Raw genomic sequence first — 14,657 nt, 5'->3', positions numbered from 1 at the left:
CAGTCACATCTTGCCAATCTTACGTATTTAAAAACGTTAATTTTCTTTCCTTATAAGAGGACTGTCATCCATCAACGTCTTCTTTTCACAACAAAAGCAGCGTTGCCAGATTGGACGGGTTTCCACCTAATTGAGCTGCTTTAGTTGTTAAAATTTAGGCTGTTTTTCACAACATTTAGTGAGTTTTTAGAAAGGTTTTTTTTTTTTTTTAAATAGCTGTCATTGTGTGGGACAAATATACAAAACATTTAATAAGAAGCCACGTTATTACATTTATTTTGAAATCTCTTGAATCTGCCAAACATGAATTAGAAAGCCACAAAAAACCACGTGTTATTGTGACAGTAAATTTCATCAGAGGTTGAGATCTGGGCTGATTTTTTCATTTATGGGGGTTTTATGTTGTTTTGGGACTTGGAACCGTCAAACCTGGCAACACGAATCAAACGTTTACTATGAAATAATAAGTTTGGTTTGCATTTTTGTCCTTTTTGTGCATCAATTACCATTTTTACAGTGAAGTCAACTGAATAAAAGCGATGTTGCGCCTCTATTTTCATAGAAGTTAAAAGTTTGTTTTGATGTTTATGTTTTAAACACAATAAATTTAACGTTAAAGAAACTTTCTGTAATTAATTAGCCAGAAACAGAAACTGTTAAGATCTTTTTTTTATGGTATTTCCGAGCAGTGGATGAACTGATTCCTTGTAACATTTACAGTCATATTTAGATTACATAATGTTTATTATAATTACCTTTCCATTTGGTTGCAGAGGAATTTAGCAGTAAAATGATTTATTATGGTTCTGCACGACGATGCAGCTGTGAGCAGAAAATAGGTCAGGAGTTTGTTTCCTTCCTTCCAAAACCATGACTGCTGGTTACCTGGGGCTCTGACTCTGTAGGTGTGTGTGTGTGTGTGTGTGTGTGTGTGTGTGTGCGTGTGCGTGTGTGTGTCCTGGGTTTTTACCCTGCCTCTCGTTCATTAACCTCTGGCCCGCTGCCCTCCAGCCCTGACAGGGACTAAGTGAAGCACAGATAGATAATTCATCATGTTTGTGCAACTTATTCCCTTATGTTTAATTTGAGGTCTGAAAAAAAAAAACTTTAAAGATTAACTTTTCATCAGCAGAAATATGAAAGATTTTTCCAGGAAAATAATCGCTTAGGGGACAGTTTCTGTTAAAATTGTTGCATAAAAAAAATCCTCCATAGATCAAATAGATATTAAAGTTGGATAAAACTGACGATAAAAATTAACTACATCTTTTTAAAGTAACTCTATGAATCTGACTGTGTGTCACAGCAATTATGGCCCCACACTGCAAAAACAGGAAACCTTGCAAAGTGTTTTCTGTTAATTTCTTGGTCAAACATCTCGGTGCTCTTGAAACAAGACGAAACAAACTTACAAGTAACTTTTTCAGTAAGAAACAGGAGCTTGTTTTAAACCAATAATCCCTTAATATTGATTAAAACAGATTATTTTACATTTTTTCCCATGTTCTAAGTGAAAAAAATCTGCCAGTGGAACTAGAAGCGGGTTGCTAGGTAACGGGCTGGGCGTGGCTGGGGGTTGCTAGGTAACGGCGCAGCGGAATAATCTACCAGTGGAACTAGAACTTTTTCATCAATATCAAGGAATTACTGACTTAAAACCATCTGCTGTATCTTGCTGAAAAGTTATTTGTAAATTAGTTTTGTCTTATTTCAGGTGTAATAAGAAAGGTTTACTAAAAGCTAGGCCAAAAATACTTGGTAAGATTTGGTGTTTTTGCAGTGCATGCATAAATCAAACAGAAGCGCTGCATCCTGATTTCTGAGCTCTGGAGACGACGTAGCGTCTTTTCTCCTCTGATCATGTGATTTCCTGTTTGGATGCATCAGCAGATTGATGCAAAGGTGTGAAAGAAAACATCATGGCTCTATGATGCAAAAACTCGCATTATAAAAAAATCAACTGTGAGGAGAAAGACGATGTTGACGGTTTCATTTTGCAGCAGTAATCTGTTCATTACTCTTTAAAATTAGACTTTATACACGTAAAGGAAAGTTCTTTTAGGGTGCAACACTAAATGATGTGAAGTTCATAAGAATGAAACAAAATGAGATTTTACGACATCAAAGATCAAATCTGTGCTCCAAAAAGGTTGTTTTTTTTTAAACTTTTTTTCCAAAAAGACTTTTATTCTGCATTTTTATAGATTCAAACTCCAACTGATGTTTTTTTTTCCTGCTTTCATTTTAAGACACGCTCTTCAACTAATCATAGTCTGCAGCGCTGATCGTTTCCCAACTGCTATCGATCAGGTTCAGTATGATGTCACTCAACAACCCTTAGATGTCCAGCTACTGGTTGCTATGGTGATGCTTCCTGCCTCTTTCTGAACAACTTGGGTTGCTTATTGTTTGTTTTGACTTTCATTTATTGTTCCTGCTGGAAACCCAAAAAGGAAAAAGTCGGTTTATGTGTTTTCTATCAGAATTTCATCAGATGAAGCCATGCTAGTAGCAACTAGCTAGCAGGAACGTCAACAGGAAACGTTGGGGCCTTTTTTATATCGCGGGATCTTCTGACAGCCCCGCCGGTCCTGGTTCTGGTTCTGGTTTCTCACTGCTGAGAAACTTTCTGGAAGTTGATGCTGTGGAAAATAAAACTTTAATCTCGTTATATTTAAATGTTTTTCTCATACCATTAAAGATTTTTTTTTGTAATATTACAACCTTTTCTCTGAATATTATGACTTTATTCTGTTACTAATATTTTTATTTTTCATTTTTTTCCTACCATGGCCCTTTTACGCTCCGTTGTAGAACATCAGTCTAGTTTCTGACCGGTTCTGTTGCCTGGCTGTGATTCATCCTCTCTAAATGGAAGAAATTCAGAAATATGGATAAATATTTACAGATAAATGCATCTGCCGGTGGATCTCGTCTCCAGCAGCATGTGAGGTTCCTAAAAGGCCGTCAGAGTGTGTGAGATGTTACGTTTGTGCCGCTTTTACGAGCAATTATGAAATGAGAGTGAAGTCGGAGGTCAAAGGTCAGGGCTCCGCGGGGGTCTTTTCCAACCCAGAGCTCTGCTTCCTGTTTCCAAGCAACAGCTCACAGGAAACCTGCGTCCTGACATGAGAACGTCGGCGTTCACGATTCGACACCATCTGCTAATTGGCGCCTTTCGTTACCTGCGGTTCAAAGCTTCCTGCGTTCAACTCCAGTTGTTCTAAAGTATTTAGTTTTTTATTTTTACTGAAAGTGTAAACAGTATTTTTATGTTGAGCTCTGCAGCCGGAGGCCGACTGGCATCCGAGTAATCCGGTTCTGGATGATTTGAGAAGCCGCAGGGAGACAGGCGGCTAATAGCTGCTGATATTTAGACTCTTATAATAGAGGGCGAATCCCCCTGTTGCTCTTCAGGCTATTTATACCAAGTCAGAGCAGCAACTAAATGGGTTTGTGCTGCATCTGATGACACACAGAGAAACTCCCGCTCCAAAATGACCTCCCAAACGCCGCCGGACTCCGAAGTTTTCCAGAAGAACCTGCAGCGTTAAAACAAACAAACGTTGAGTAATACGGAGATTTTCCTGCAGAGTGTTTTTCTAACTTCTGCTGGATTAAAAACGGTGCATGGATGAGTAACTCACACTTCCCCAGACGCCTCTTTAAACTTTTCATCAGTCGGGCCAAAATCGTTACATGAGGGAAAAAAAAACTTCTTAAAAAAAAGCAAATAAAGCAGCACTTTTTATTTATTTTTTTCTGTAGGATCCAAATATTTAAAAGTAATTTTCACATTTAATTTATGAAAAGTGAAAATTTCTAGCTTTAAAAGTATTTTAGGCTTTGAAAACATTTGCTGTATTTAACTGAGCTGAATGAATTGAATAAGTTGATTTTTCAGTAAATCTTGGTTGTAAAAAGGCAGATAATTTTGTTGTACTTCACATTTTCCACTGTAAGAAAATTATACCAGTAATAATTTTACCCTGATAAAAGCTGCAGTAAGTGACTTTTATTAAAAATAATCTTTACATATTTGTTAAAACTGTCTAGGATGAGACGGATAATGTGTGAAAAAATGTTTGTTCTCCATCTTCTCCCGGTTCAGAATGATAAACAAAACAACAAATCGAATGAATCATGAAGTTTCTGTACACAAAATTGTCCTTCAAAAAAAATGGCTAGTTGAGACCAAAACACTGAAAAAGACTGAAAACTTTTATCATCCAGTTTTTTGTAGAAAGAGGAAAATAATTAATAATGCAAATGAAAATCACTGAACTAATTTTAATTTATTTTTGGATATTTAAAATGTCTTCCAGTTCCAGTGTTAAATGTTCATTAGAAGTTAAAGTTTATTGATTTTTCAGAATGTGTTCTTGTTATAATACTTAAATGACGACAAACCAACGATATTATTGTTTATTGCAAAAACTTCTGGGACAATTTATCGTCCTGCAAAAATTATTGCGAGAGGAATTCTCCCAGTGCTAACCAGAAACAACCAATCAGAGCCAGGAGGCGGGTCTTAGCGCTGACAGTCATCCTCCGCGCTGCTTCAGCTAGTTTAGCCTGTTTTGAATGCTAATTCTAGTTAGCATAGTCACTATAAATGGTGGATAAACAGTTTTCTTGTAATGATGAGTTGTTTCTCTGACGTTAGCGCATTTAGCAGGATGATTGGCAGCGCTAAGACCCGCCTCCTGGATCTAATTGGTTGATCAAACTTTTCACAGATTGAAAAGCTTGACCTAAAAAAAAAAAAGCATATTGTTTATGACAGTCACATAATGCAGCTTAAGAAATAATTACATAAAAAAAAGTCAAGTACATAAATTAGTGTCATTCTTGAGCTGCACTAAAAGAAATAAATTGCTCCATGGCCATAAATGTCCCGCGGGCCACACTTTGGACCCTGCTGACAACAGCTTGACTTTGATCCAACATGTTCGCCTCTGAAAGATGAATCTGTGTGAACCGCGGCGCCTCTACGGTTTCAGCCGTGGATAAAATGTCGTCTTCGCCGCTCTGCGCGTGCGGCTCGCGGACGGCTGCTGCGGCGCCAGGATCTCTGGTCCAGTCAGAGGAGGCCAGGGGGAAGACAAAAGATAAAAGAGGGAAAAAAAGGAACAATGGGTCGGGAATAAAAAGTGTTGCAGACGATGACATAAACATAGATGGGCGGAGAGCCGAGATGGACGCTTGTTAGCCGACAGCTGCGGAGTGACGGCGGCCTGCAGCTTGAGAAGCAGCTGCAGGCAGACAGAAACACAGGGCAGCAACGACACCAACAGTCGACTCGGCACGCTTCAAGGACGCGAAACGGGACAGGAGACGATTTATGGGCCGAGCAGATTCCTCTGGAGGCCGGGGTGAAATTATGAGGAGACGAAGTCAAATAAGAAACAATAACTGGTAATGTTTAAAGTTTGAACTTCCATAAAACAAGACCATCACACCCTGTTATGCGTCTTTGAACAGGTTACAGTTATGGCCTATACAAAACCTGTTCATGACATTTTATTCTTAGGTAATGAGATTCAAGCTGTTTTAGGGCGTTTTAAATCCAAATACTCTGTTTCTGGACCCCCCAACACATTGTTTACACTCGCACGTGAAAATGGCTGCAAACACAATTATACAAGCTAATAGCTTTGAAAAGCATTAGTGGAGCCTCCTGCACAACCAACAAGGATGCAGCAAGTGGTTTCTGGATGGCAAATGAACAGCAAAACACTTTTCTTTTCAGCCAATGTACAGCAGTAAATCCAGCTGAACAATGAGTTACAAATGTGCTGGAACTGCACTGGGGTTGCTAGGTAATGTGCGGAACTCTGCTGGGGTTGCTAGGTAACGGGCGGAACTCTGCTGGGGTTGCTAGGTAACGGGCGGAACTCCGCTGGGGTTGCTAGGTAACGGGCGGAACTCTGCTGGGGTTGCTACATAATGTCAGTTATGACTCAACATTCTGAAGGTTTTTGAAGCGGCTCGTTCACTTATTGCCAAAAAACAGCTGGATGGGTTTTTTTTTTTTTTTTTTTTTTTTTAAGTACTTGGATTGTTTATATTTGGAAGCACTAGAAACCAAACTATAAGCACAAAAATGTGCAAAACCTAAATTTTGTATGATAACTTCCCTTTAAATTTTCATATAGCCATGATACAAATGATTTAGCTCCGAAGTAATTCCTTGTAAATTCTTCTGTGTGTTACATTTCAACGTTCATGTTCTGCAAATACAAGAATATTATCATTTTTAAAGTGTCTACAGAGGCGAATGCTTTACAGCGCGTCAAACATGAGGTTCAAGGGCCAAATCTGGGCCGCCAGAGTTTTTTATGTGAATGTTTTATCTGTATAATTGCATACTGTATTCATTTCCAAAAATTGCATAAAACAGTCCACCCACATTTTTGAGAAAGTGCACAAGAAACCTGCAAAAAAGGAAAAAAACTTTTTTTATTCTTATTCTTATATGGACAAGGACTACATGCTAACGCGAAGTTTAAGTTTAAATTTGACAATTTAAAACATTTTTTTTAAAATACATAAAGACGCAATGTGAGGAAAGATATCTCAAACCTTTTTAAAAAATCAGTTGTAAAGTTTTATCATGTCTTTTAAGCAGATATTAACTCAGACGGTTTATTAAACGCTGTTGACTCAGACTTTGAACGTTACCTGATCTGGAGTTTTGTTTTCTGTTATTCCAGGGATTTTTTTTAGCCTCTCTAGTCTTTTGTTCAGACGATTGTTTTTAACTTTAATAGCTGACCATTTACCCAAATGCAGCCACGTCCTGTAACCTTTCACCTCCTGTGTCAACACCTGTTTCCTGCTTCCTGTTGTTGCTCCTCTACACAGGAAGTTTGACATTCATGTCAGGAAAAGGGAGTCGGACTCCTTTTCAGTGAAATGTCAGAAGACTAGTCTGATATTTAATGTTGAACTTCACTAGTGAAACTTTGTTGATTTACTTGTTATTGATCAATGACAGATTAATGCTTAATTTTTTTTAAAGAAAAAAAGTGACTGTTTTGGAAATGCCTGCATTCTTCCTAATGGCCAACAGGGGGCGAAGATGTAAATTTAGTTTTCTAATCAACCAAATTCTCACATTTAAAAAAAAAGAAGCTTTTTTTCATCTTGCTGCAACTTGTTGAATTTTTTAAGGCACGTTCATAAATAAAACTCATAATTTGCCTAAAAAAACAGTAAAAATGGGAAAGATTTAGTTGAAGTAACCTGAGTCTGACCGGTGGGAGTTTCAGTGATTATTACTCCTCCTTTCAAAGACACAACCATGGAGGCCAAGGCAATAAATCCAAGAACATACGAGCAACGATATGATGTCAACATATTTCCATCCATCTTCCCTTGTGATGGCCAGAAAACGTTAATGTTTAAGGAAACGACGTGAAAACATATTTATGTTTAAGTTTCAAGTTTTCTTTTGTAATCCTCTTACTCATTGTGAAGTATTAGTAGCTGTAATTTGTAGTATTAGCACAGCTAGTGTTTCTTTGCACAGTTAGCTTTAAACATTAGCGCAGCTATCATGTAGCATCTTTCAACAGAATTCCTCATTTGTAGTGTTAGTTTGTTGTGTTAGCTTGTAGTATTAGCACAAATAGCATGCTGGATCATTCAGCATTTCCTTACACATATATTAAGTTTGTAGAATTAGCTTGCAGCATTATCACAAAACGCATTGCACAATTAGCATGTGGCATCTTTTATCATTTTCCTAATGTAGCGTTAGCTTGTAGCATGAGCACAGTTAGCATGTTTATTCATAAATAAAACTCATAATTTGCCTAAAAAATCAGTAAAAATGGGACAGATTTAGTTGAAGTAACCTGAGTCTGACCGGTGGGAGTTTCAGTAATTATTACTCCTGCTGTCAAAGACACAACCATGGAGGCCAAGGCAATAAACATATGAGCAACGATATGATGTCAACATGTTTCCATCCATTTTCCACAACTTGCCGTTGCCAGAAAATGTTCATGTTCAAGGAAAAGACATGAAAACATGTCCGCTTAAGTTTTCTGTTGTTTTGTGCTCACTCATAAATATTGAACATGCTGTTTTGCTTCCCCCGCTTCCTGGTTACATCATATTTCATAACTTTTTATTCATCTTTTTTCTTTTATCACTCATGAAATGTACAGCCTCGGCATAAATGCTCAGTCGGCAAAACGGCAGTCACTCTCGATCTCTGCTCATCTTCAGCAGCAGAGGATACTGAGTTTCTGCATTTTATGACAGGATCTGTAATTCATTTTTTATTTTTTTAGCTGACATGAAACTCAGACAGACATTTTGTTTCCTCTCAGAAAGGTGAACCAAAGATTTATCAGGTTCAGTGATGGAAAAACGAAATGTACTCCTGCTGCTTCCTCAGCAGTCGCCAGCAATCGCCTTTTAAAGTCCAGTTGATTATCTGATTGTCTATAAATCTGGTGTTTTAAAAGTTTGTTGGAATCAAGAGTAAACCAACAGGATAACACAACGGCTCGTCAACATCTGGAAAAGTTGTTTATTCTGAATCATTCACTGAAAGGGTTTCTAATTTGGTAGCTTAAAACATTGTAAAGTTCTTTTATAACGATTAAAAATGTATAAACTTACAGTGGCCCCCATATTTAATGGCACTCTGGGTCATAATTTGTAAAAAAATAACTAAAAAATAAATTAAAATTTTCTTGCAGTATTGATAACTTTTAAACTAATATTGTTAGCTAATCAGTTTTACTACTTCACTGTTGCAGTGAACAAAAGTTTTACGGGCCTTTTTAAGTTGCTCCCAAACATGCTGTGAAACATAGCATTAGCTTGTACTGTTAGCTTGCAGCTTATGGCAGCTAGCATGTGGCCTCTTTCAGCATTTTCTTTCTTGTAGTGTTAGCTTATGGTGTTAGCTTGTAGCTTATAGCAGCTAGCATGTGGCCTCTTTTGTTAGCTTGTAGCTTATGGCAGCTAGCATGTGGCCTCTTTCAGCATTTTCTTTCTTGTAGTGTTAGCTTATGGTGTTAGCTTGCAGCTTATGGCAGCTAGCATGTGGCCTCTTTCAGCATTTTCTTTCTTGTGGTGTTAGCTTATGGTGTTAGCTTGTAGCTTATAGCAGCTAGCATGTGGCCTCTTTTGTTAGCTTGTAGTTTATGGCAGCTAGCATGTAGCCTCTTTTATCTAATTGTAATGTTTGTAGCATTAGATTGAAGTTAGCATAAATAGCATGAAGTGTCTTTCAACATTTCCTGACACAGAGTGTTAGTTTACAGCATTAGCTTGCAGCTTAAAGCAGCTAGCATGTTTAATTTTTCATCATTTCTTTACTTGTAATGTTAGCTTCTGGTGATAGCTTTCAGCTTTAGCATAACTAGCGTGTGATGTCTCTCAACACTTTGCCTTACTCGTAGTGTTAGCTTGCATCATTAGCGCTGTTAGCATGTGCCATCTTTCAACATTTACCTAGAAATGCAACAATTTGGGCAAATGAGAATGGATCAGTTTAAATCAATTTAGGTTCAAAAAAAGAATCTGAATGATTTTTGCAGTATCAATTATATCAAAATATTGATTATTCTTTTGCTAGACGTTCTCACTAAACGATAAAAATCAACCAGAGGAACCAGAAATGAATTGTTGGTTTCAGGGGAACAAACGCTGAGTTTACAAATGTGTAAACATATTTATGTGTGTGTGTTTGTTTATTCTCACAGCTCTGTCGCTCGTCTCTTCTGTCATCCTCTTATTTTTAGTTTTGTTTTGGGGGTGGAGGGTTTTCTCTCCTCCTGGATGATGGAAATGAAGGACAGCACAGAGAAGAGGGGGGGAAAGGTAAACAAGACGTGGGGAGAGAGAGAGCAAGACGGCTAAGCCTGCGGATCAGTGGGAGGCAGATTAAGCTAAAGTCACCTGCTTAAGACTTCAAAGTTGAACCTCCAAGAGACTCAACAGTTGTTCTGCCGTCCTCCAGCCGCTCTCCGTGTTCACACAACATGCAGACATTGTTTGGTTTGTACAAAGGTGGAAATAAAGCCACAGTTCGTTTGTGTGCGTTTTGGTTGTGTGTGTGTGTGTGTGTGTGTGTTAGCGTTAGCGACATGCGGAGCCGTGTGACCTGGACGGAACGCGACACAAAGCTGTGATGAGAATACGGATCATCATTATCAACATGACAGGTCTAAAAATGACTAATCCACAGTCTATTCCGGAGCAGGTTACCGATATCAGGTTCACAGCGAAACGCTGCCATCTATTTCAGAAAGCGGCCACAATGGTAGAGCAAGCAGAAAAACATCTTTAGTCACTCAAACGACACTTTTATTACCATATTTTCATGTCACAGCAGCATCATCTCACCATGAAAACTTAAGAAAAATCCAAATTTATTGATTATTATTCATTATTATTCATTATTATTGATTTCCTAGTACCTTGTAAAATGTATTTCTTACTAGTTTTCTCAGAAAAGGAATTAAATTTTTTTTTATCGCAGAATTTTTAATTTAATCTCAGAATTCTAACTTTAATCTGGATTTTCTGATATATTTTATCTCAGAATTGTAACTTTCTTCCTCAGTTTTCAGATATTTTTCTCAGAATTTTGAATTCAATATTCTAATTCACAGATTAAAGTGTTTTCAGTAAACTTTGGGATTCTGTTTGTAAATTAAGATCCCAGGATCCAGAGGAAGAGAAGAGCGATCCAGAGTCCAGATCCAAGTTTCCAGTCGGTGCTGGTTTGGGTTGCCAGGTCCTGCGCTGGTTCTGGTCCTCCGGGTTTAAAAAGTCCTCAGTGGCAAAAACATCGCACAGAAAGTCACTGGTCACTAATTAGATAGTTCCTAATCTCCAGTGCCTTGTATTTATTAAAATCTAGTTCATCTGTGTGATAGAAATAATCTGGACCGATATTTAATCCGTTTGACCTTCATAAACGTCCAGCAGCTCCAAATCTGAACCCGTTCCAAGCTGCGGACTCCCATCATCCCCGCGCTGCCGTCCTGATCGATTCGGATTTATCCGTTAAGCCCACATCCCTGCTGAAGTCGACACTTCCCTTCCCGCTTTCGCAGCGAGTGAATTCATGCTCAGGAGATTGAGTTTGACCTTCGACCTCAGTCCAGCAGCTGCAGCAGCAGGACGTTCTCGTCAGCAGCTGGATGGAAGCCAAAAACCCGCCGGCTAACCTCTGCAGAAACTTTCCACCAACAAACGTAAACAAGCAGCAAAAAATTAAACCTGAGCAGAAAAAAAGCAGGAAAGAGACGTTTGGATTCTGCCTACACTGTAAAAACACAAAATCCTACCACGCATTTTTGTTCTAGTATCTACAGAAAATATCTTTGTTCTTTTGAAATAAGACAAAACTAACTTACTATTACCAAATTATTTACTTAAAATAATCTAAAATGTTAGCTGTAAGTTACTTTTGTCTCATTTCTGCTGCAGTACTAACAGTTAAAATTAGACCAAAATACTTTAAGATTTTGTGTTTTTCAGTGCAAACAACCCAGAGGGTATTTAAGGTTAAACTTCTCATTGTGTTACGAAACCAAATACGAAGATTTATTTCTCTCTTTATAAAAGTAAATCCACTTTTAAATGTCAAAAATGAAACAAAAATCAGAATCTTGTTCTGGAATTTAAGACAAATGTTTGGATTTACTTTAAAAGAAAGTTTTTCAGAAACTTCTTCAGTGGGTCATTTCAAACCTGAAGGACTTTCTTACAAATGCACTGTAAAAACACAAAATCCTACCAAGTATTTTGGTCGAGCAGATATCTAAGTACACTTGAAACCAGACAAAACCTACTTCAAGTTATTTTAAAGCTAAATAGCTTGTTTTGTTTTAAGACAATAATTCCTTCATATTGATGAAAACAAACTAGGTCCACTTGTAACCTAAAACTGGGTTGCTAGGTAACGGGCCAGGCTTGACTGGGGTTGCTAGGTAACGGCACAGTGGAATATTCTACCAGCCAAACTAGAACTTTTTCATCTTTTTTTATTTTTAATTATTTAAATAGTTTAGCTCTTTTTTTTCAGTGTATTGGTATGAAAATCTTTCAGGTTTGAAATGACGTGATGAAAATGTTTCAGAAAGTTTTTCCTTTAAAGTAACTCCATAGCTTTATCTGAAATTCCAGAACAAAACTCTGTATTTTGTTTCATTTCTGACATTTTAGAGCAGATTTATTTTTATAAAGAGGAAAACAAATCCAAAAGGAAAGAAACTGTTTTAGTTCCTCTGGCAGATTATTTTACTTTATCATGAGAAAAAAAACTATCTAACCAGTGGATCAAATATTTCTTTATTAATATTAGTGAATTATTTACTTAAAACAAGCTCCTATATTTTTCTGAAAATTTACTTGTAGGTCCGTTTTCTTATATTTCAGATGTAATAAAATATTTGCATTAGAAACAGATTTTAGATTTTGTGCTTTTTTTTTAGTGTGCTGTCCTCTAATCTTCACTGCCAGTCATCAGAGCGAACTGAAGCAACAGTGTTGGTGAAATAAAAGCTGGATTAGGAGGATAATTTCTAGAGAAAACGCCCTTCATGCTGGGAACATGCTGTGTGAGGTCTGAGGAAATAATTAACTGTTGTAAATCCACCGGAAAATTACAGCCGTAAAAGTTAACGAGAGGAAGACACTTCGAGACGTCTGAACGCTGGAATGCAATTTTTTATTTATATATTAAAAAAAAAAAAAACAGTGAAAAGGTTGACAGGAGGAATGAAAACGGGAACATGGAAAGACAAAAAAAAAGGAAAGCAGAGCTTCATTAGCGTGGATCAGTTGGATGGAGAGTGAAGATGGGTTCATTAGCAGCGAGCGGGACTGAGACGCGCCGCTGCTTATCCTCCCACCGACGTCTGAAAAAACATCTGAAACTTCCCCGCCTTCAATCGGGCCGTTTTACCACCAGAATCACTCAACAACGACACAAATGTCTGTTGTAAGGGAGGAAAAGTTGTAGAGTTTGAGCTGCATAAACCTCCAGCAGAACGGTTAGATTTAATGTTTTTGCAGTGTAACGACAGCAGTGACTCCACTAAACGCTAATGGGCTCAGTTTAAGGTTTGGTGACCAGCAGGAAGTGGAGTTCTCACTGTGTTAGTCTCCTTCATGTGCGCAGCAGATTGTCGCCGAGCCGAGAGTCGACCAGAAACAAAACCGGCTCCCGTTCGTGCCTTCAGAGGAAAGGAAAACCAACAAACTGAACTGCTAATCCCAGCAGAGGAGCGGCCCAAACAAACGGCCCCCGGAGGAGGAGACCGTATTCCAGCCGCTGCAGCAGAAGTGCGACGAGTTTAAATCTGCGCCGCCTTCGCTAATTTTCTATTTCTATGTAAATTCAGCCGCTGCCTGGGAGAAAGAAAGCTGCACTGCAGATAATGAGACATACGAGTCAAAAAAAACAAAAAGAAATGCAGCAAACAAGGAGCAAAACACAAATCAAGCGCTAATTTAAGCAGGCTAACTGGTTAATGTTTTATAATTTATCTTCACGCTTTATTTTTACTCATTATTACTCAAAACTCTCAGGAATTCACAACATGCACCTGTTTAAAGGTGAAATGTGATTTTTTGTTTTGTTTGTGACTCTGGAAGCAGAAAGAGCTTCTTTTCCTCGGCTGCGAGGTCGGAGCTGCAGCAGACATGCGTCATTCTCTGCAGGCGTCAGTGGAGACGCGTGTCACAGCCGCCTTTCTGCACAATTCACAGCAAAACACAAACACACACAAACACACACAAAACCTCACCGAGTATTTCTGTCTGCTCTACGGGGCAAATATGTCAATACACTAAAAACAACTTCTCATCAAAATGTAGGAGCTGGTTTTAAATCAATAATTCCTTAATATTGATTTTTTATTTTTTTTTAATTCAAGTTTCACTGGTTGAATATTCTGCCGTTGCCTAGCAACCCCAGCCAAGCCCAGCCCGTTACCTAGCAACCCTCTTCTAGATCCACTGACAGATTATTTCACTAATAACAAGGAAAAAAATTTCTTTTTACAAGTGAAATAATTTGCTAACAGAACCGACTTTCCTACTTTTGAAACTCTGAAATTTCCAAGATTTTTCTAGAAAATTTCTGAGATTAATCTCAAAATTTCCACAAGATTGATTGGTGGAAATTTCCTTGTTATTTATCTGCATTGGCTCTAATAAAACCATGTAGATTTATGAAGGTTGTTGATCAAAGGTGAAAAGGGATCTGGGAAGAAGTGTTCAGTTAATCTCACAGCATGATGCTGCCACCACCATGTTTCACTGTGGATGCTTTTATTATTCTTTTCAATAGAAATTCAAAAAACAATGTTATATTTTTGCCCCTCCTTCGGTGCTTCTACCAACTTGTAAGCCTTTTATTTTGAAGGAATGTCCAGTTATTGTAATGCCGTTCATAAGTTATCATCTTCATTGTTCATGGTGTCTAAATAACAGTAAAATATGTTGTTTTTTCTGGACTCTCATGGTTTCTGCTGCGATCGCTTTTCCACCTCAGCTGATCTCAGTGTTGCATCTGGATGAGGAATTAAAATTAAAATAAAATCAAAAGTTTCTTTGTGTAAATTTTAGATTTGCAGCTCAGAATCTCAGGTTTTCTGGGCGCTTCGTCGGCCCCG

At 37.9% G+C, this 14,657-nt stretch overlaps 1 protein-coding gene and 1 long non-coding RNA gene across 4 annotated transcripts in view; one reads left to right on the top strand and one right to left on the bottom strand.

Annotated features, from left to right (window-relative positions):
* nova2 (NOVA alternative splicing regulator 2) overlaps window positions 1–14,657 on the top strand; it is a 96,428-nt gene that overhangs the window by 71,822 nt on the left and 9,949 nt on the right. The window lies entirely within an intron of this gene.
* Window positions 4,412–9,828, bottom strand: LOC122832931. Its single transcript, XR_006370900.1, has 2 exons — window positions 9,727–9,828; window positions 4,412–5,074 (listed from the first exon to the last, which is right to left on the bottom strand). It is a non-coding gene; the product is annotated as an uncharacterized LOC122832931 (long non-coding RNA).

This window comes from Gambusia affinis, linkage group LG06, assembly GCF_019740435.1.
Source record: "Gambusia affinis linkage group LG06, SWU_Gaff_1.0, whole genome shotgun sequence".
NCBI lineage: Eukaryota > Metazoa > Chordata > Actinopteri > Cyprinodontiformes > Poeciliidae > Gambusia > Gambusia affinis.
This window is presented reverse-complemented; position numbering and strand designations above follow the sequence as displayed.